General features: G+C 42.1%; 1 protein-coding gene across 2 annotated transcripts in view; it reads right to left on the minus strand.

Moving 5' to 3' along the window:
* The window catches only part of AP3S1 (adaptor related protein complex 3 subunit sigma 1), a 1,319,573-nt gene that overhangs the window by 459,179 nt on the left and 836,110 nt on the right, over positions 1 to 24,284 (minus strand). The window lies entirely within an intron of this gene.

Here is a 24,284-nt window from a genome sequence, read left to right on the forward strand (position 1 = left end):
TGTCTGTGCACACAAGAATTTCTCCCTTGTTCTGTGGGTTATGAAAGAAAACAGGCAACTATACAGTTAAAATGAGACAGAATTCAGTCGCAGTATTTGATATAACAAATGGATTAATTCCAAGGATGACTACATTCTTATGAAAAACTAGAAAGAACCACTTTCACAAAAGGGAATGAAGTGCTGAAATGATTCCAACTCAAGTGACAGCAAACAAAAGAGTTTTCTAGGGTAGGCATTTCAAAGTGGCTGAAACAGCCAGGTTGAAGGGAGAATGCATAAGCTTTTCCATGACATAATTCATGTCTGATAGAAGAGCAATTTGCTTTTTAGGTGGTCTCAAATGTACGACTCCATTAAGGAAGTGTTGCGACAGAGATCCAAGGTGGAGATTCAAAGGCATTCAAGCTGAAATGTCTGACAGATTTTTTTCCTCTCCTATCACCAGTCGGTCAGGCTCATTAGTGTCATCTCACTATCACCCCTCTCAGATCAACAAACCTTGATGGGCTACTGGTGTTGCACATGCAGGGAGGGCCTCCCTTCTGAGACAGCCTATACACATGGGTGAGGTGCCAGTTCACTCTATAGTTCATGTACAACACAACCTGGGATATTGTCAGGTCCCATAGAAGCTGTATTCTTGGCCTTCGACAGTGCTGTTTTAACCTGTACAGCAGTAATACTGGGTGACTGGCAATCTACTGGTATTGTGATTGGTCCTTTGGGGGGAGAGGGATAAAGTTGGCGCTGAATCTGTCAGCCAGTACACTGGCAATAGCTGTTGGCTCGGTATAGGAGGTAGCATTTTGCAGTAGCTCAGAGCAAATCTGGGTATTGCCGTGGAGATTCTTTACGTAACTATAGAAGGCCTTGTGGTTGTCTTTATTATCTGCTGCAATTCTGTTTTCATAGCTAGCTTTTGAGGATTTGATGAGTGATCTCAGCTTTTTGTTGAGGCTGATAAGGGAGTTTTTCTAGTCTTGGGACTTCACCTTATTCCGCATCAGCTTCTTCCTTCTGTCGTAGAGTTTGTTTATGGCAGGAGACCACCAGATTGGCTTCCTTTTTTTTGGAGGAGAGCATCTTGGTTCTGTTGGGTATGGCGAGATCCATGCATTTGTGTACATGTTTGTACAGTGCATTGGTGTATGATTCTGCGGTCACGCAACTATTTTCCATTTGCATGGGTGCCGTGAAGTTAGCCACCTCTGTTTTTAAGAGCCCAAAGTTAGCTTTTGAGAAGTTTTTCATGGTGGTTACCTTTGCGGGATTGTGGGAGGGATGTGGATTTCCAGGGTGATTAGTTTGTGGTTGGATCTAACCACGGAGGAGCTGACTATTGGTGTAGAGCAACGGTAGCCCATGTTAGTAATGACCAGGTCAAGGATGTTGCTACTTCTAGTGGGGGTAAGAACGAGCTGGTTCAGGGCATTGGAATTAATGAACTCCAGGAAATGTTGGGCAAGTATATTAGTACATGAGTAATTTACCCAGTTAATGGAGGGGTAGTTGAAGCCGCCTACTAAGAGAGTGTTAGGCTAGACCCTAATATTCTCCAGGGTGCTTAGGAACATGGAGTGCGAGTCGTGGGACATGGTTGGGGACCTATAGTAGGCTATGACCTGAATCACTGTCTTACCAATGTTAGTTGCACCTGAAGTATCTCTGATGCATTATGTTGGGCTACCAGTCTAGAGGTGTGCGCATCCTTTATAAATATGGAAACACCACTGCCTTTGGAGTTTTGGGCCAAGTTCCAAGGCCGAAAGATGTGAAATGAGCATTAGCCTGGCAGTGCAGGGGTGCTTTCTGCTGCTTTGAACCAGGTCTCTGTTACAGCACAAATGTCGATGTTCTCCATTTTAAGGAGTGCTTTGAGCAAGTGCATTTTGAGATTTAGACTTCTAGCATTGAGCAGCATGACCCTCAGATTGCATTTGTTTGTAGCTGTTATGGTGGTAATTTGGCCTTTGGAACACCACCTAAAAAAGGCACTACAGGGGTGGCAAAAGCCTTGACCAGTATCCGGAAGTCCAGGGCTGACAGATGCAGGCCATCTCTGGCAAAGCATCGAGGTCTATCAATCATGTCATCCCAAGCAGACAGATACTGGATCCACTTAGAATGACACAAGAAATTTAGCCATTTGTTGAAATCACTCATTTTCTGCTTGTACTGTGGTATCACTCTGGGTGATGGTAGGATACTGCTCAGGGCTAGGGTCATACCCGCCTGGGCTACATAATTCAAGAGCTCCTTCATGTCTCTTTTCATGTAGTCCAAGGAGGTACATCTCAGATCATTCACACCCACATGTACAATGACAGAGTCATATTTGTACCTGTTGTTGAGGGACATGCGTGCGTGCTTTATGTGGCAGATCCTGGCACCACATAGACAGCTGTTACTTTCTCCTTTTTCAACTTAGTGAGTGTGACATCGGTGTGCCTCACTATTGAGTCACCTATGACTAGTGTGTTGGGCATGCTGTTTTGCCTTAGGGGTTTTGGTTGAGTGGCACACTGTTTAGGGGAGTTATGTGTCTCGTGATTAGTGTTGTGTTGTGGTGGTCGAGTGCGTTTCTGCCTTAAAGGTCTCTACTGCTTGGGAAGATTTTTGAGAGCCTCCGCGAAGGTGGGTGTGTGGTATGTGTTTTTATATGAAGGCAGTGCTGGTGTGTGTTCTGGAGGGCTATGTGTTCCATGCTGTGTGGTGGAAGTGATTGACCTTCTCCTCTTGACCAGCTATTCCGTTCCTGTCTTGGTTGGAGAGTGCATGGCTTCCAATTTGGATATATAAGCGCATCTCACACAAATCTGAGTGTTGGAAGATAAGAGGAGAGGGTTGTCAGTGTACAGGAGGCAGTTGCTACATTGCCTCAGGATGCCCAAGTTTCCATGCATGTACTGTTCCCACAATTTCTATATAGTTTGCTCATACCTTTTTCTAAAGATCTCAATTCCAGTTGTTTTATCTCTGTTAACATATTCACTACTTCTAATATAGTTGGTTTAGATTTTCATTTTCTAGTAATTGCTTTTTTGGCAGCTATCATAATTAAAGACAGCAAGGCCTAACCATGCCTAGGAAATTCCGATTCTGTATCATAACTCAGAAAAATCATCTCCCTCTTCACACCAATCTGCCCACCCAGAATCTCAGACAGCGCATCCCACAGGGAATCCTTAAAGTCTGGAACTCATTGCACTCCCAGAAAATATGTTCCCAATTACCTCTTTCTTCCTTGTCACACCTCCTACATTTGCTATCTACCCAAGGAAAAAATCTCTGGCGTCTACTTGGGGTATGAAAATATTTATATAAACATTTCTAAGCAAAAATCCTAAATCTTCAAGATTTTGTTGCATATTTGCAAGACATGCATATATCCTCCCATTGTTTCTTTGTGAATTGCTTATCCAATCTCTCTTCCCAATCCTTTATAACCTCCTCTGATTTATTCTTATAGTTATCATGCAATATTTTATATGCTGTACTAATTATTCCTTTTTTAATGGCAACTTCTGTTCTAGAGTCTACTAAAAACTCTATCAGTGCTGGTATTTCGTTCAGGATCCCACTATTTATTTCTCTTTGCCTATACTCTGATATCAATCCTTAATATGGAAGGCAATCTCTAACCTGCAGTCCAAACAAATTCTTGGCATCTTCACATTCAATCATCTTTCCCTCCTTAGTTATTTGATCCCAATATCATGGTTACTTTGCCAGTTTTCTCCAATAAATTCCAACCCCCTCTTGTCTGTTGTCAGCATCCCTAATTGCAGTCATCCCTATTAGCAGAATCTCCTTTCTCCATTCCCATGTTGGCTTAGTTCTTAGAATACTTTCTGCTACTTTATGAATATAATATTTTGTATGATTACTGTCATTCTCCTTAAATGCCTGCATCCAAAATCCCAGTTTCTCCTTGTTTCTTGAGCTTCCCCCATTTCAACATCATCCCTTTCCACTTTGAATTTTAGTTTTCTGCTTGTTCAATGTACAGGAGCCTTAACTGTCTAGCTATGAAACATCCTTCACATTGGGTATTCCCAATCTGCTCTGTTCTACTGGAAGAATCAGCTTATCCCACTTGACTCTTGTAGTTTCCCCTCCAAGATAAATTCCTTCAACTCTTTAATAATTGCTATCCACAATGTCTCCTCCGGTTGATAAAAATATGCCTGACCTGTATACAAGACTAAAGGGGCTAAAAACATTTTGACTACTTGTATCTTACTATCCATATAACAAAGCTTCCATTTTCTCAGTTTTTGTATTACCTTTATTTAGTTTCTCGCAACATATCCTTAGCTGCCACACCAGAATCATTTTTAATCCATACTCCTAAATACTTAATTTGATCATGTTCCCATTGTGACAAAAGGAGATAATGCCAGAACAGCTACCAGGAATTTTGTAACTTATATGTCATTTGTGAATATCAACAGGATTTGTATATGATGCTTGTGTTACAATGTATTAGGACTGTAGGTTATGTGTATATCAAACTTGTTTGTACAGATGTGTGTTGAAAAAGGTTTTTGCGAAGTGCTTGAAATGTATCCACAGTGTGCCCTACTGGAATGGAACAGAAATGTACATGCACTATGGGAACCGTTTAAATGTATATTTTAACAGTGAAAACTGGAATACAGGAGGTTAACTTCAGAAAAATAACTGAAATTAAATTACTTTATGGATAGGCCATAAAAAGATGATATCTTTCAGTTTCAGTGCAACAGGAGACAATGTCTGTACTAGGGAGTTTTCTGTATTGCCTTTAAAGTGAAATAATTACTAGTTTTGAAATCTGAAGGAATGCAAATTGTTTTATGACTTCCAGCATCTGCCAAAGATCTGAGGTCTATGTATTTGCACAGGTAGATGCTATAAATACTGTCAGATTCCAGCAGTGGGGGTTTCATCTGGGATAGAGTCAGATGACAAGAAATTATGTCATTCTGCAAGCTATCCCAGCAGTAATATTTGAGATATTAATTTGAGAGGTCTCTTAGTAAGACACAGCATTCTGTATTCTCTCTTTGACCTGACAACAGCCAGAATATCAATTCACCACATCTGCCTTGCTGTGTTTCTAGGGAACAGTATAATTATCTTAGCTAGAGTCAGGAATATAGCAAAGCTTAGTTTAGATATTTTTATTTATTTATTTGAGACTGTCCTGCAATGTTGTTTTAAATATTTTCTGTGATTTTGAACTCCGATGTCACTGTGAATATATATTCAATATTTTCTTGTTCTTTTATTATTTATTATTAAATATATGTAAACATTTCATTGTGCTGATCTTTGCAAGACATATTTATGTTCTGAGAGTACTTGCATATTTAGTGACACTGTGTTGGTCCCTCCTAATTGCCTTGTTCTTGGTCAAACTACCATTTGTAGTAATAGTAACAGTATGATTTGACAACCATTAAGGGCCTTAAAGTAGCCAATAAGGAGTTGGCTGTTGGCAGTGATAACTAAAATGGGGCATAGCTAGTAAACCTGTCCCAGCCTTTCCCAGGTGTGTGTGTGTGTGTGTGTGTGTGTGTGTGTGTGTGTGTGTGTGTGTGTGTGTGTGTGTGTGTGTGTGTGTGTGTGTATGTGTATGTGTGTCTGTGCATAAATCAAGCCTCAAAGAGTGTGTGTGTCAGCTATTTGGGCAGGGACATGAAAAACTGGTTGGACCAAAAGGGTCCTGCAGGTATTGGCTTGGCCACTCAGCTGAGATCTCAGCTCTACAGATGTGCCAGTGGGGAGTCTTATTAGGGATCGGGAGAAACCAGCCCCAGACTAACTGTGGTCTCTTTGCACTATTAAGGAAATTGCACTTGATGCAGAGAGCTGCATCTGGAAATACTGGATTGAGACTCCTTGATTACTGATCCAGTGGTGGGTCATCACGCCCATAAATAAGGATATTGCTGAACCAATTCGTGTGTAGGTACATAATTTACTGCTAATGCCTTTTAGCTTCATTAATTTTGTATCCCAAAAAGATTTTGTCTTAAAATGTTCCACAACACTGTAATGTTTTTTACTGGTTTTGTCAGGTCTAAAATAGTATCATCTGCAAATAGAGCCAGATTTTCTTGACTACCATACCAATTATATCCTTGAATTTTTGAGTCCCTTATTCTCTTTTTCAATGGTTCTAAATATAATGCAAATAACAAAGGGGAAAGAGGACCCCCCTGCCTGGTTCCTCTGCTCAAGCAGAAATTATCAGAAAAGACCCCATCCACTTTAATTTTCACCTCCGATCCCTCATATATCCTCCTAATCAACCTTATAATTTTCTCAGGAAATCCAAATGCTTCCATTGCCCTGCTCATAAAGTTTGCTCTGTCAAATGCTTTTTCTGCATCAAGAGCCACCAACAACAGCATTGTCTTACATTCTGCTTCCCTCTAGGTCATCAATGTTCTGTTAACATAGTCAAATATTTGCCTCCCCTCCACAAAACCAATGATCCATATCTATCAATTTTGGCATTACTTTTGACATTCTATTAGCCATTATAGATATGAATACTTTATAATCATGGTTTAGTACTGAAATGGGCATGCATGAAGCTGGATTAGATGGATCTTTACCCTCTAGTTATTACAGCTACCATTACTTTCTTCCAGGATGTTGGTACTTCTCTTCCTCTTAAATGAGAAGTTATGTACCTACCATAACGTTCCATGTTAGTTGTCTTCTTCTCGCCTTCTTTCTTGCTGGATGGGTTCGGAGCCGACCCTCGGCTCCGACTCGGCCTATACTAAAGCTTGAGAGCTATTTATACCGGCTTGAGGCTACCCTATGTCCCACAATGCTAGGCGCCAACTACCCAGATCTCGTTTGATAGGTGAAACTATAGCAGTTCTACTCTCCAACAAAAGGAGGAGAGGAAACCTCACTCGAAAGTCACCTAGACCTATAGCTACCAGTAGGGATAGCCTAAGGGACAAAACTGAGGCAAGAAGAAGATCCCCAAGGATCCTTAGGTCTGTCCAGGCTAGGGGGATAGGGTGGGAAGAAAGAAGGCGAGAAGAAGACAACTAACATGGAACGTTATGGTAGGTACATAACTTCTCAATGTTAACTTGTCAATCTCGCCTTCATTCTTGCTGGATGGGACCGCGTCCCTAGCACCTTCACCCTGGGTGGCTCATCGGAACAGACTCTTGAGAACGGTGGAACCAAAATTAGCCCGGCTTCGGGAGGCCATGTCTAATTTGTAATGAGAGATAAAGGTATGAGGAGAGGCCCAAGTGGCTGCCGCACAAATGGAATCTATTGGTAATCTAGCCTGAAAAGCTATTGAGGTGGCTAATGCTCTGGTTGAGTGAGCCCTGGGCCTTGACGGTAGCTTTTGGCGTCTGAGCTGATAGATGAAAGTAATCACAGATGCCAGCCATCTAGAAAGGGTTACTTTGGAAACTGGAAGGCTTTTCTTCCCTGCCGCATAAGACAGGAAGAGCTGCTCAGATTTCCTAGCTTGCTTGGTTCTATCCAGATAGTAAGAGAGTTGATGATGAACGTCCAGAAAATGCAGCTTTTGTTCCGCTCTGTTGGAGTAGCTGGGGAAGAAAACTGGAAGATCGATAGTCTGGTTTAGGTTTGCCTCAGAAGAAACCTTGGGTAAAAAGGACGGATTAGTCCTGAGGGACACTCTGTCTTTATGGAAAATTAGATAAGGTGGACGAATGCAAAGGGCCTGAAGTTCTGATACTCTTCTCGCAGATGTTATGGTGACCAGAAAAAGAGTTTTCCAAGATAGCAATTTCAAAGAGCAGGAAGCCGCAGGTTCAAAGGGGGGAAGAATCAAGGAGGTTAGAACCAAATTTAAGTCCAACTGAGGTGGGGGGGTCCCTGATTGAGGGCTTAAGCAAAAAGATACCTTTAAGAAAGGTTTTACAAAGCTTATGGGACATGATACTGGAGTCCGAAAAGCCTGCATGAAAGTTCAAAATAGCCGCTAACTGTACTCTGATGGTGGAGGAAGAAGACCCTGAGTGAAACAATTCAGCTAGGAAGTCTAGGACTGATTGGATAGGGGCAGTAAAAGGATCTATATTTCTAGCTCCTGCCCAGAAGGAAAACGCTTCCACTTGCTGGCATATATCCTCCTGGTGGATGACTTTAGGGAAGCTATAAGTATGTCATGCACAGAATGGGAAATAAGGGGAAGCCTGGCTAGGGTTGGAATTGGAGCAACCAAGCTGTGAGGTTGAGAGATTGGAGGGATTGGTGCAGCTGTCCCGACTGATGGGTCAAGAGATCTGGCACTGGGTCCAGATGCCAGGGCTGCCCCGAGAGGTAAGATGCAGGAACGGAAACCATATCTGACGAGGCCAGTAAGGAGCAATGAGGATCATGGTGGCTCTCACAGCGGTAGCTTTCTGAATCAATTGAGTGATTAATGGAAAGGGGGGAAAGTATACAGAAGTCCCCGGGGCCAATCGTGGACTACAGCGTCTCTGGGGGGGTGGCCGGGAAGAGGGAACAGAGTGAAGAATTCGTGGCACTTGCTGTTTTGAGGTGTTGCAAAAAGGTCGCAGCAAGGTTGACCCCATCTCTGAAAAATTCTCTCCACTACTGCTTGTTTGAGAGACCACTCGTGTGGCATGAGAATGGCTCTGCTCAACCTGTCCGCTATGATGTTGGACTTCCCGGGGATGTGCGTTGCTATCAGAAACCGCTGAGAGGAGATCGCCCACTGCCAAAGTCTGAGAGCCTCTCGACATAAGGGATAGGACTTGGTTCCGCCCTGCTTGTTGATGTACCACACTACGGACATATTGTCCGTCTGAACTGCAATAGTCCCGATAGGAAGAGAGTCCTGAAGGGCTTGCAACGCTAAAAGTACTGCTCTCATCTCCAAGATGTTTATGTGCAGGTGGCACTCGAAAGGTTGCCATGTGCCCTGGACCATCCTGCCCTGAAAATGCTCCCCCCCACCCAATCAGGGAGGCATCCATTGTCACCGTGGCGACCGGGGGAGAAGGAACAAATGGTCTGCCCTGAAGGACTTGAGGGGAGACCATCCACCAAGAAAGGTGTTTCTTGCAAGACAGGGTTATTAAAATGTTGTGTGACATTGGAAGTTGTTGAAATGACCACTGGGAAAAAAGCATCCACTGAAGGATCCGCATATGAAAGCGAGCTAGGGGAAGTAGAGTAATGGCTGCCACCATGAGACTTAATACCTTCATGACAAACCTGGCTTGGACTTTGTTGTTCTGAAGAAGGATGTGAACATGCCTGCGAATATCTAGAACTCTTTGCTCGGTTAGTTTTGCGGAAAGCCGGACTGTGTCCAAGGTGGCGCCTATGAAGGTAATAGACTGACAAGGTGACAAGGCAGACTTTTCGAAATTTATGGAGATACCTAGCCCTTTGCAAGTTTGAATGGTGTAATCTCTGGAGAGGAGAAGTTGACGCCTGGTGGTGGCAGTGAGGAGCCAGTCGTCTAGGTATGGAAACACCTGGAATCCTTGACGCCTCAGATGAGCCGTAACCGCTGCCATGCATTTGGTGAACACTCGGGGGGGCTGTTGTGAGACCAAAGGGCAGGGCTCTGAACTGATAATGACTGGCTCCCAGCTGGAAGCGGAGAAACCTCCTGGAGCGCCTGTGCATCTTGATGTGGTAGTACGCATCCTGAAGGTCTACTGAGCACATCCAATCGTCCTGACCCAGAAAGGGTAGAATGGACTGTAGCGTGACCATCCGAACTCGCTCTTCTTACAGACTTGTTTAGTCTGCTGAGATCCAATATTGGTCTCCAGTCCCCTGTCTTTTTTGGTACCAAAAAGAACTTGGAGTAGATTCCGGATCCTTGTTGGTCTGCTGGGACTGGCTGGATGGCTCTTTGTTAGCAGTTTTGATATTTCTAGTACTGCTTGTTCCCTTAGACTGGGTGGAACGTCTGGAAGGGGTCCTTTTGGCTGAGTTGGGGTGTGGATAAAAGGAATTTTGTAACCCTCGGATATGATCGACTGTACCCATTTGTCTTGGGTGAGTGAAAGCCAGGCTTCTGGGTACAGTGATAACCTTCCCCCGACTGCCTCCGAAGGCGGACAGTCGGGCAGCTTCTCAGGGATGCTGGAAGGGTTTGTCAGAAAGAGACTCTCTGCTACCCTGATTTTGCGGACCTCCTCTGCCCCAAGGGTGGCGTCTGTTATTGCCCCCCCCCTGCCTCTGGAGGGGAACTGACCTCTTGCGTCAGGCGCGACCTCTTGTGGTTTACGGAACCACATCTTCCCACCCTTCTGACCCTTAGGGTATGGTCTAGACGGGGTGGAAAAACGGACTCCCACGGCAGAGAGTCTCTTGCCTTCTTGCTCGCATCGGGTCAAAGTATCCTTCACCTGAGGTCCAAACAAAGCTGAACCGTCAAAGGGGGAGTTAGTGAAGGACGCCTTAAAGGGGTCTGCAAAGTTACAAAGCCGCATCCAGGTGTGACGCCTTAAGGCAACGCCTGTGACTGCAGCCCTACTCGCCCCATCGGCCGCATAGGAAATAAGCCGCATGGAGGAGTTGACAATGGAATTCAGGGTTGCCAGCTGGGAGTTTATTTTGTCTTGAGACCCCGCAGCTGTTGGATCCTGTAAGACCTCACCCACTTCCTTGAGCATGTCTCTTTGAAGGCGGGTGAAGTGGCACAGATAATTCAGCTACCACATGACAAAGGTCGCTGAAGAAAACATCCGCTTGCCGTACCTATCCATAGTCCTAGACTCCTTGTTAGGAGGATGGACAGGTACTGAAGGATCAGCCAGTTCCTTCTTAGTGGCTGCAGCCACCACCATGGCGTCAACCGGGATACCCTTGGCTAAAAACTGTTTGTCCGAAGGGGCTGTTATGAATTTGGAAGGCCTCCATGGGGTGGGTTCCATCATATCAGGGGCCGTCCACGCCTTCCGCGCCACAACTTCCATGAGGGGGTCAAAGGGCGGAGACACCCAGGAGGTGGAAGGGCGAGAGCCAAAAGCCTCTAGGTAAACCGACTCGTCCTCGGAAGGATTAAGGGTAGACCAGTTCCCCCTCTGTTTCAGGATTTCAAGGATGTCTGAAAAGGAGACATCCTCAGAGGGGGACCGTGGGGACCCTTCCGACTCATCCAAGTCGGTATCCAATGTAATGGACTCAGGGGAGTCCACATGCTTCCTCTTACATTTCCTGTTCCAAGGGGGTTCCCCTGAAGGATCAGGGGAAACCTTGGAAGAGGAGGATATTCCCAATGGGGAAACCTGAGTCGTTGGATCTCTATGGTCAGGAATGAGAGGGTGGGTAGAGGCCGCAGCAGGCACTACAGACGGAGGAGCTGAGGGAGCCGACCGTGGAGCAGGCACAGGGGCCAGCACACTCCTCATGACTTTGAAGGCGCCCCTATCAGGCAGGGTAGAAGGTTCCCGCTCCGAAGAGATAATGACCCCTCCCGGCACCGAGAGGGACGGCTCCAAATCCGATGTCGGGGCCGAACTTACCAGTGCCGAAGCTCCGAGAGGGAGAATGGGTTCGGACAAGGGTCTGATGCCACTCGCCCCCTCGGAGCCGACGAGGAAGTCCATGCGCCCGGATCCCTCCAAGGATGGGACCATGGATGAGACCGGAGCAGACGATGGAGCCGACAGGTGAGGTATCGGCTCCGATGTGTCAACGGCCACGGCTCCCACAAGCTCCGGCTCCGAACTCAGAGGTAGAGTCGGAGGAGGAATCGAAGATGGGGTGGGGATAGCCACTGTCTGTTGAGAAGGGCTATGGAGCATTTGGGCTAGTGCCTGAGACTTAAGAAGTCTACTAACCACCCTCTTGAGGTCATGGTCCGAGAGCCTGGAAGACCTGGAGGAATGGGTTCGATGACTCCGCTCCGAGAGTAAGGGAGACCTTGGAGCCGAGTGAACAGATTCCAAGGATGTAGATCTGGACCTTTTATGGCTAGCAGATGGCGCCGACACCACTATCGGCGCCGACTGAGTCCTAGAATCCGGCTCCGGTTCGAGCCAAAGCAGAAGCCTGAATTTGAGGAACGTCGACTCCAGCCGGAGCCGGTGATGAAGACTGTGTCTTGGAAACATCGGCTCCAGCTAGAGCCGATGTAACAGCAGTCAGAGCACCACCAGTCGAAGGCTCTGAGCTCGGAGACGACGGCTTAGATGGCTTCGAAGGCTTCCATGACGATGACTTGGTCGGAGAACCTTCAGGCTTTAACAAGCCCCTCAAAATTAACTTATTTCTGCGTTCCTGCAGGACTCTTGGACTGAACGCATGACAGACCGAAGAAGAGTCCTGCAGGTGCAGAGGGCCCAGGCAATAAACAGAAGAAGTGTGACTGTCTGTCAGCGACATTTTCTGACAGCATGAGTCACACTTCTTAAAGCCTGAGACCCTGGTGTCTTTTGACATCCTAAAAGTACAAAAAATACACACACACACACACACACACACACACACACACACACACACACACACACACACACACACACACACACGCACACACACGCACACACACGCACACACACGCACACACACACACACAGACACCCTTTAAAACAAGCTAAGTCAGTCACACAAAAATTAAACTGACAAGTTATGAAGCAGAATAGGCCCAAAGGCCTAACCTTATAACTAAAGGGGGTTAGGATAAAGATTAAAAGGGACCGGAAGGGGGATTAGCTATGAAGGGAAGCTAATGGGATGGTCGCTAACTAAAAACTAACTAAAAATCTGACTAAAAGATAGAAATTTTAGAATTATAACGTCTAACCTGTAGAGCCGGTAATAAACGCACCTCGCAGCTGTAAGCAGCAAACGAGATCTGGATAGTTAGCGCCTAGCATTGTGGGACATAGGGTAGCCTCGAGCCGGTATAAATAGCTCTCGAGCTTTAGTATAGGCCGAGTCGGGAACCCATCCAGCAAGAATGAAGGCGAGATTGACAACTTAACATACACTGTTAAATAAAACCTTTCTGGTCTTTATAATTTTTTTCGGGTCTGCATCACATAGTCGAAGTCTTATAACTTCGAACATGCAATGTTCGAACCATTATGTCCGAAGTTAAACTTCGACTATGGATAAAAAAACAAAACAATGGAAAACAAAATAAACTGTTTTAAGCAGGGGGCAAACCCCCTTGCACCCTCTATGTGGCGTGCTGTGTCCCCCACACTCCCCGCTACTTAAATATACCAACTCCGAGATCGTACCCCATTGAACAAAATAGAAACCTCTGCTTATGGAGATTTCCATTCAAAAGCTCAAACTTTTACAAATTCGAACTTCTGGTCTCGACCATACGAGGTTTGAACTTGTAAAAGTTCAACTACGTGATAGGAACCCATTTTTTTCTTCCTAGCTTCCAAATTTCCACAGGAATACCATCTATTCCTGGGGACTTTCCTGTAGATTTGTTATACGTCACAATTTTTATCTCATCTCTTCCTATACTAACCATTAGCACTTAAGCCTCATCTACCTCTAACCTTGTCATATTTAATTCTTCCATAAACATTTCCATGTGTATCTTTTCTTGATTTCCATATTTCTCTGGTTTATACAGAGGTTACCCCTTATTTCTGCTTAGCATTCTGCAGTTGATCCTCTTCTTTTTCTGTGAGATTTTTCCCTATTCTGCAATACTTTAACATGTGTCAGTCTCTCTAAATAATTCTGGTTACTTCTTAACCACAGCTCCCTTGCTTTTATTTCCAACCTATTTTTAAACTCCACCTTAATTTTATCCCACTCTCTAGCTATATTTTCAGAAGTTGTTTATATCCTCTCTTATAGCTCCTGAATAATCTCCACTACCCATTCCTTAAATTCCTCTCTTTTCAACAGATAGGTGGGAAAGTGCCAGTGTCTCAATTTTATTTCATTAACCAGTGTTTTTATTTTAGTTATTATTGGAGCATGATCTGAAATAGTTCTTGGGTGAGTATCAAGACCTTCAATTAAATATCACACGTTACTGTGAAATGTAAATTCTGTCTAGTCCAGACCAGTTTTTATATCTTGGAGAATAGTATGTAAATTCACTCTGAACTATTATTACTGAATTCACATCTTCCATGCCAAATATTTTCATATTTTCTTTCAAAAATCTATCCTCCTTTGTTATGCTTTCCCTTCTGGGTCCCCCAGATACACCTTCAGTGCTGCAAATCACATTCCAGTCCTCACCTAGAAGTAATATTCCTTGTTTAAACTGGTTATTTCTCCAAGAATTTTCTTAAGCTCCATTATAGCAGTTTTAGGTGGAAAATAAACCCTTGCCAGTAGCCAGTTAGCACTACAAATCTGCCATTTATATCTTTTTTATTCTTTTTTATCACTAATGGAGCTCCTCTTGCAATTAAGGTGGATTTTGTATTTTGCCTTCTGCAATACTTGGCCCTCCTGTTCTGTGAGTCTTGAATTCTATTTTGACATTATAACATCTATTTGTGGATATTAGCCTCTTGCTCGTGCTTTGGGTATCATGTGGCTGCCATTTTGATTGTTTTCACCATACATTCTACTCTGTGGCTTTTTTGCCTATTAACGGCCATTTATTTTGCAACTACCTTTGGTTTTGTCCACATTTATAAGTCTATCTGGAACATCTTGTATGTATTTGGCTTAAGGCTGACATTGGGCTTATTATAACCGAACGGGATATCGGCGCTGCAGCTGTTTTGGATATATACACGGATTCTTTGAGCTTTTTTCACCATAAAAGGTACTTTTTTCCCCACTATATGGCATTTTTTATATGCCTTTGGTATTGGTGGAGTTAGCACGATTGAATTGAATGTCTTTGTGTTGGTCCATGAGTGCAATATAGAGTTCGGGACACTGGTTGTTTGTGTTTTGGACTACATTTATCGTAATATCACAGACCAGGTTTTTCTGGTGTGTTTAGCTTTTGGTTTCTAACTGTAAATTACAGGCTACGGACAACAAGGTCGTTCTACACTACGTTTTGGGATTTTGACGTTTTTGTAGCTTGGACATTATGTGCTGACTGTATTTCAACATATATATATTTTTTATTTGGTTTCAATTTTTGACATTACATTTTGGCATTCTGGTTTCGTATATGACAATCTATGTGGTTCTTATGCCACTTTGTCATTGGTTAGTCTAGTGACATACAAGTAGGATATTTCATCACCCTATTTGGCTAAATATCTTGTTTGGTATTATATCTGTTATTGTTTTGGATCATAATCACTGTATCAGGATACAATTTATTAGGATACATCCTGGGGTTCTGATATTCACATATTTCATCAGGTATTTTTATATATACCATGTATATTGTGATTTCACTCTGTTTTTTGTATTGACTTTTTTTGTTTTACAATTTGTTTTCGCTAGCATTGTTATTCTGATGTTTGTTTCTACTTTTGGATTATACAATTGGCCTTATCATCCTATATAGGGTACCTTATGTAAGTTTGATACTATCGTACAAGTAATTGTTTGATTGCCATCCATTGGACAGCACTACAATAGCTGTTGGAGACAACAACGTTTGGTTTATTTTTGTCTCATATTTGGATAACAATCTTTTTTCACAGGAATATATTGGGTCCCCCCTTCCTTACATCTAGTTGGATTGATTTCTGCAGTTTTGGCCTCATATGTATCTATTATTTCATACATATTGTTATCATAGGTGTTCCATGCACGGACTACGTCTCAGCCCCATCGCCACCTCTAAATCAGCCCAAGGTTAATAAATACTGTTAACAAAGTATTTAAATGCAATTACTGTTGATGAGCCATTTATAGGGTTCAAACACAGCAGCCACCAACAATAACTATAATATTACCTTCAACCTGGCACTATTTCTCTCCAAAATTGTATTAAGCAGAGCCTAAAATAGTCCAGGCTTTAAAACTCCCACATTAAGAAACAGGACTGCCCCTGTACACTATCACCATGCCAGCCAATAGGGATAATTATCCTACTTATCCCACCACTCATCTTATTTCCCTATCTCTTAACTAGTTATGAACACTTGTCCTTATCAGGCTTCAACTATCCAAGTTATCACACAAGTTCCCCCTCCCCACCACCTTTAGATGAATTCTTCCCCCATCATATAACCCCAAAACAACAAAACTCAATGATCCCTACCTAAAAAAGCAACACCATATAACTACCAAAACAAAACACGGTCTAAAATTATTAACCAAAGTCCTAAAATTAATAGCATACCTAAGGAAAACATCACTATAGATGGAGACATCCATCCCAACCCAGGCCCTACCAGATCAACAGAGCCCACGCAACATCCAATCTCCCTTAGACCGGCTAACTCTCTACTCATCTGTCACTTAAACATAAGAAGTCTGAACAACAAGGTTCACAACTTCCATGCCATGCTTGCAACCTATCTACCTGACATCATGTGTCTAACCGAAACATGGCTTAAACCATCAACCAAAGACAATCAGATAATGTCACCTGGGTTCAACATACTCAGAGCTGACCGCTTAAAAAAAAAAGGAGATGGGATAGCTGTCCTTCATAAAAATACGCTAAACATCCTAACTAACCCCAAACAACCACCGCAGGTTGCTAATGCTGAAATATTAGCTCTAAAAATACAACTAAATAAACTAAAAAGCATAAATCTAATAGTTACCTATATACCCCAGGAACAATGCGAAACTTTAGAAGCCATCTTAAACTGGATAGATAACAACTATCCACAAGAAACAATAGTCCTGGGAGATGTTAACATTGATTGGAACCAATGCTCTGCACAGTCCAATCCTACTTCCTTAAATCTCCATGGTTTCTCTCAGATTATAGCCACTACCACCAGACTAGGTAATAATAAACAAAAAGAAAGCATACTTGACTGGATGCTCGTCAAGGAGCACCCCCAAAAATATACCCCTGGAACTCTCCCCAATGATCTTAGTGATCATATGCTTACTTACATTATGAAAGATAATACACCCAATGCTAGCATGCCAGTCTGTAGAACAGTCAGAAAAAAAAAAAAATTGATCCTCTAAAATTTAACATGGAACTTAAATACTGTAACTGGTCAACATTGAAATCCCTTCCCCTAGATGAGGCAGTCTCACATTTTAATGAAACATTCCTTACCCTACTTGACTCTCATGCTCCCAAAAGGGTATCTAGAATCAAAACTCACATAGCACCCTGGCTAACCACAGAAACCAAAACCAAAACCAAAATAATTAATAGGGACAAAGCATGGAACAAATGGCGTACTACCAAGTTACCACTAGACCGGGTCATCTTCCAGCAAATGAGAAATGAAACTAAAAAGGCCACCACCCAAGATAAGAAAAACTACTTTCACCACCTACAAAACAAAAACCAAAAGAACCCTCAAAAATTCTGGGCAGGATTGAACAAACTTCTCCAACCAGGAAGATCTACCACTCCTACCCCAGAAACTCTATCTGACAAGAACCAAGAAGAAGTAGCTAACAACTTTAATACTTTCTTTACCGAAACAATTCAGCTACTAGCTAACCAGCTACCTACTCCCTCTAACACACCTAACAATATGACATCCAACTCTCCACTATCCTTTAACCTCCAACCCATATCCACTGCCTTCATCCTATTCTGCTTGAAAAAACTAAAGCCAACTACCCTCTCAGCTGATCTTCTACCTGCAGAATACCTGCAAATTGCTGCTGATGTCATAGCATACCCCATTTCAATATTAATTAACAGAACTATTACTGAGTCCACTATCCCAGCAATCTGGAAAATATCTTACGTCATACCTCTTCATAAAGGAGGAACATCCACCGAACTCTCTAACTATAGACCAATTGCCATACTATCACCACTTGCTAAAATTATGGAAAAGTGTGTGCATAACCAACTCATGTCCTTTCTCACCCAAAACAAGCTACTAACTGACTGTCAGCATGGATTTAGACCCCACCATAGCACACCACTGCCCTCCTCTCTCTTTCACCGAGAAAATTAACCATAACCGAATAACAAAAATATCTCCTCAGCCCTCTTTCTAGACATGTCGAAGCTTTCGACATGGTAAACCACCAGTTACTTCTCAAAACCTTAGTAACCTTACATCTAGACACCCAAGTCCTAAACTGGTTTCAGGCCTACCTCGTAGGCAGAAAACAGGCAGTTATGGCAGAACAAACTCTCCTGCCTATTACCAACAGTATAGGGCGCACTCAAGGGTCCATCTTAGGACCTCTTCTGTTCTCAATATTCATAAATGATCTCCATTCAGTTATCCCTCCCGAAGCCACCTGCATCCAATATGCAGATGACTCAACTCTCATCTGTTCTAATCCTATCCTTGACAACCTTCTAATAACTACCCAACACTGCTTTACCAAAGTTGAAAATTGGCTAACTGACCATCAACTCATCTTAAACCCAAAAATCCCAACTTCTTCTTTTCCACCCAACCAACCCAACACCTTTCACACACTTTACCATTCAATCCAACAATGGTACCATTATTTCTCCTACTACCAGTGCCAAACTATTAGGAGTAATCATCGACAATAAACTACGATTTGACACCCACATTATCCAAACTATTAAAATGGTTAACAAAAAACTAGGGTCTTTATATAGGTTAAAAACCTTCCTAACTCCAGCCGCTAGACTAGCTACTGCCCGCCGCACCTCTTATCCACCCTACTTCGCCTCCTCAATCCTTACGAACCTCAACAAATCTGACCTCAATCGCCTCCACTTCTTATAACAACATTGCTAGATTCATCACTGCCCTACCCTATAGAACACACCACTGCATTAACCTGAAAAAACTTGACTGGCCAGAATTCCCTAATCTTCTACTTGAATACCAACTTATAGAAGCCTTTAAAATCCTGAAACATCCAGATAACACCCCTGCACTAAAGAACATCCTAACCCCTTACTCCAACCTAAGTTCTCTTCGCTCATCTAACAAACTCTTAATACAAACTTGCAAGTCCCATAACCTGGGCGTGATTCACTGTACTCCAATATTATTGGCAAGGTATGGAATTCTCTTCCAAATAAGCTAACGTCCTTACCATCACTAGCTCTATTCAAAAAAGAATTAAAATCCACTATAAATCACATTGGCTCTGCCCATGCACAAACCCTGACTAACTTTCCTATGAGCAATTCTTACAAGTAGGCAATTTTGTATTATTCAACTAAGTGTGAATTAACCAAAATGTAATGAAATGTAATCAATTGTACCTTCTATTGTAATTATCTTCTCTCTCTTAATACAATGTAATATGTCTTTATGTCTTTTGTAACAATATATCACTGTTTAACCCTGTTGGAGCTTTTCTCCCCGGGACTCCGCTGAAAATGGACATGTATCCAGTCGGACTATCCCGGTCAACAAATGTAAAATAAAATAAATAAATAATAAATAATTAATATAAGTACTCCTCTTTTCCTTTGTGTCAGATATTCTGCTGAATAACCATCCTGAAAACCTTTACTTATCAAATTTACATGTTCAGTTCTTTCTAAGTGTGTCTCCTGTAACTTATTTGCACTCTACATTTTTAATATAGTTCAGTACTCTTTCTTTCTTTTTTATCTGAGACCATTGACATTTAAAGAAATTACAAAAACCATCATTGCATTAAAAAGTTACTATTCCCACCTTTTATGTACAAGACCTTTTTTGATAAATGTCTAGTTCCAGCTTTTGTGTTACATGAATACACTGTTTGCAGGTTGAACTTTTATATAGTTGTTTTTTGTCATATCAGTTTGAGCACATGTCACATCTTACAAAACTTTTTGTTTTACTGAAAGCCCTCAAACAAAAAAAAGAAAAACACACACCCAATACCCCCTAAAACCTATTAATATTAACAGACAAAATATGTACATCTTCAAATATTGAAGTTTTACCCTCTTAATAGGAACAAAATTCCCAAACTGACAGCAACACTCACAGATGTGAGTTAACCTAAAAAAAAAGGTTGTGTACGCTAAAGCGCATGGTGCAGCCTGTGCTTCTACTAACTGCTCACTGGTTTTGTCTTAGCTTTCTAGTTCTCCCAGCTGGGAAAACCCCTGAATGCTTTCAGAAAACATTATGTCCTTGCCAATTTCTCCTTTCTTTTTCTTTTCTCAGCCAACCACTCTCCACCAGACTATAGCCAGTTTATCTTTATCAGATTGCTTCTATAGACACATGAGAACCAGCCAGCCAGTTCCTCTTTATCAGACTGTTTCCATGGAAACATGAAGAATATCTGCAGAATCACTACTAAGCAAACATGTATTTGCTAGAAAAAGCCTCATAATATTCAATATTCTTTTTCACTCACTTGCTCTCTCTTACAACTTGTTACCAAATCAATCTAAGGTCCTTAATCCAGTCATTCCCCTATGCAAAAATGAGATAAAGCACTTTAATTTTTCTCTTGTCATGCTTTTTTAAACACGCTTTTTCTTTTACATTGCCGTGCCTACATTTCTTAAAACTGAAGTAGAAGAAACAGAGAAGGGAGAAAGAAAAGAAAAAAAAAAGAACAGCAGCATCTGTTTACAATCCCTATTACACTTAAAACTAACTGAGAAAACTTTACTTTATAGCATGTAAAGAAAACCACAACCACAAAAATAGTACTACTAAAAAAAATCTTTACTTACAGTTAACTTGCTCCCTCCTCTCCCCCTCCCCAAAGCACTTTTCTGAACATTAATGACATGAAGTAGGGCATATGCTTTGATGTCCCGCACAAGTCCAATAAATTCCAAAAAAGTCCAATATTTCCAGATTTTCTGTCATATTTCAAAAATATAATTACTGCACTGTAAATCCACATTAATGTACTGGTTTTATTCCTGTTCATCTCCATCTCCCAAATCCCATATCTGCTTAATTTCCAACATACTCTTGATTATTCTAGTCAACTCCTGTGCTCCCTCTTCCTTCTCTCCAACATTTTCCGTTGAAACACTGGATGGGGTTTCACAGGTACAGTCTTTCTCTATGGTCTTGTTTACCAGAAGAACAAGAAGCAGAATATCATGCTGTTTCACAGCTTACTTTTTGTTGGACAAACATTTGTATTTCCTCCTTAGCATGCCCTTTCAGCTAAACTCCTGCTGTGGAATACTAGTCCAGTTGCTTATTTGTGCTTTCATAAATTTAATGCAGTCTGTTCCTTCCAGTTTCTCTGGTATAACTGAAAATCTCAAGCTTTCCCTGTGTACTATGTCCTCTAATTCTATTATTTTTTGAAACATCTCTTCCTGAGCAGTCTCATATTCAGCCAGCCTTTTCTTCAATTTGACCTCTGAGTTTTGCAGCTTTATCACCTCAGCTGAATATCTGTTTACAGTTTCTTCCATTTTTTCAAAACTTTTGTTGTTTGTGTTGACATACTCCATCAATGTTTCATTTATTTTAAAGATGTCTGTGTGCAGTTGTCTTATATCTTCCTCTAGATTAGTGGAATGCATGCCTGGAGATTGCATTGCTTTTTGCTGAACAGCTGCAGAACTTTCCAGTCAGTGTTTCTTTTCACTTTCTGTAGCTGATTTTTTTCCAGGTCCTCTGTATTCTTTTTGTCTGGCATCCAAGCAGTGCACTTACTAACCAGTTACTGAAATTTAACAATAAACACAAGTCTACTGGCCTTCTCTGCTGAGTTTTTGTTTTCACACTGGGACAGCTAGATTCAATGTGCAGCCATCTTGGAAGTCCCTGAAGACCCATTCTTAAAGAAAGGCTCTTGGGTCTAGACATTTACGGGGATCTTGGTGGGATGAATGCCCCTGTGCTTGGATTTTGGGATCCTCTGGTCAACATGGGAGATCTAAACTTGGTGACAGGAGTCCTAACTTCCACCTTTTAGCAGTGAACATCTGCTTTAACCAAAATTGTAGAGTGACCATCCTTCCCTTCAGAGACTATAAAATCGTATTTATCAATGGACTTCTGTAGAGTGATGTTGAGGCCAAGTTCCATGTGAAGGCCTAGAGTTAACTGGGATATGCCTTGGTATGCAGGCATGGCAGACTCTAAAAGGAATTCAGCATAGGTCTGGGATAACAGAGCTGTGTGGGTAAGAATTATAAAACTGCCTCATTGGATCCTACACTCTCAAGTCAAGCAGGATGCTGGCTACATCTGTCACATCTAAATCCCTGACCACCTTCTCCATTCACTACTTCAGAAGCTGTCTGAGGTTAGGGAAGAACTAGAAGACACCATGGTGATACAGGGTAAAGCTTCAAGCCCCTGTCTAAACTATTTTGAAGGGAATGCTCCCTTAAGTATTTTAAATGCAAAGCCCTAGCAAGCACTGCAGATTGTAATGTTGTGTTCGATTACTAGGCAGAATACACAACAGCTGTCAAAAACTTTATAAGGAATTTGCCTTCCACACAACCATCTGTCTTTCTTCTTGGGAGCAAACATAGCCCTTATGCATACTTGGTCATTTTGCCTCTCCTACACACACAATACAATTCAATATATTACAATACCACCACATTAATAAGGCAACATGAAAATTACACCAATAGTACACATCTGTATTGCACTCTAGAGCAGGTCAAATGACTCTGGATTACAGATGCTACATCAGTGATTCACGTGATATGGAGTGTAGCAAAAACAGCTAAAGATGTACAGGTAGAAGAAACCAGCTTTATTTAGGAGGCATAATGATGTCCCCAAGTGGTGGACATCCACCTGGCTTGGGGAGGTGTAAGTATGCTAAGCTCTGGAAGTTAGTTATGACATATGGCTTTTTTGCAACAGAAATACCAGACCTCAGTGCTAGTACATCAGTAATCTGTGTGAAGAATATTGGGGAAAGCATACTTAAGAAGGATTATGACACCTAAGTCAGTGGTGGGCCTGGCCACTGTGGAAAGCAGATGGTAGATGTTGTAGAAGGCTTTGTTCTGGGAATAACCATATTTTTAGCTTTTATCAGCCTAATATACCCTTCCAAAACCCTACTGATGCTGCTGTTCCACCTGAATTTAACACTCCACATCATCTCATAGGGGCATCAGCTCTCTAGAGGGAGTATCTTTCAGTAACTCAACTTATTTCTAGATGATGATGGGAAGGGGGGGGTAAAAGCTGGATGCTAGCACACTAGGACTTTTTTCTTCATGACTTAAATATCTCCCTGAATAGCCATGTGGACAGGCAAATGTATACAACATCTTGTAGCAGGAATCATTTTCCCACTCCCCCAAACTTGATAACTCAGTCCTTCTTTCACAGTTGTCCCTTCAGGTGCTGGGTCCTCTGAGTAAACCTAAGTCATGGTTCTAGTTAGGGCAGCAACCTCTATGTCAATTGACCCAGCATAAAGGAGGATATTTTATTTTGAAGATCAGCATGTTCACAGAGAATGTGAGATGAGTCCAGTTAAGGCAGTAAGTAATTTCAAGTGCGTCAGAAGAAAGATATAGGCTACTTTCCATTATCAGGAAGAGACCCTAAGTATGACAGGAATACCAAACAGCTCTGCACTGTACTAGACAAAAGTTTACTTTGACCAGTTGTTTGTGGGCTCAACAGTCTTGGTTGACTGTGGCACAGAACACGACTAGTGAGTGGGTGGACCTAAACTGGTCACATGCATCTTGTATTGGCATTAGATTTCTGTTCTTAGTTGAGGGCTACTTTGGAAGCCTCTTTAATTCTCTGAATTGAGGCTGCCCTCTCCCACGCTTGCTGCAAGTTGCACACTGCCCAGGGCTATGATGGGCTAGTATTTAATACTGTATTAGCAGGAGCTGGACTATTCTTTAAAATGGATCACAATTCGTTACAAGACTGCTGCATGTGTTATTACAATACAGTTCATTACGGAATTGTCAGATTACAGAGCTCTGTACAAAAAAAAAAAAATCAGGTGAAGTGCCTCCCCATATATGTATGCAAGGACTGCAATTTCTGGAAAAACACCATTTAAATTAAGTGCTTCTGAAGTTATTACATTATGAATGCCTGAACATGTTTAAATTGCACTTGATCAACTTTTCAGCCCAAAGCAAGAAGGAATCCCAATTCCAAAGGAAGAAAAGATTTGATCTCAAAATTTAAGAAGGACTTTGGAAGTTTGCAACAGCAGAGACTACAGCACTAACATGATCTGCTAAAGTAAAAAGAATATGAAGACAGACATGGAATGCAACAGCAAAGCATTTGATACATCAAAGGTGCTAACAAAACAGGCAAGCGGATGACTTTGGATGACAGCGCCAGGCAAATTAAGCTGATAAAGTAAAACATGCATAGCAGGACTCG

This window comes from Protopterus annectens, chromosome 17.part0 (assembly GCF_019279795.1).
Source record: "Protopterus annectens isolate FY-2018-M chromosome 17.part0, PAN1.0, whole genome shotgun sequence".
Classification (NCBI taxonomy): Eukaryota; Metazoa; Chordata; order Ceratodontiformes; family Protopteridae; genus Protopterus; species Protopterus annectens.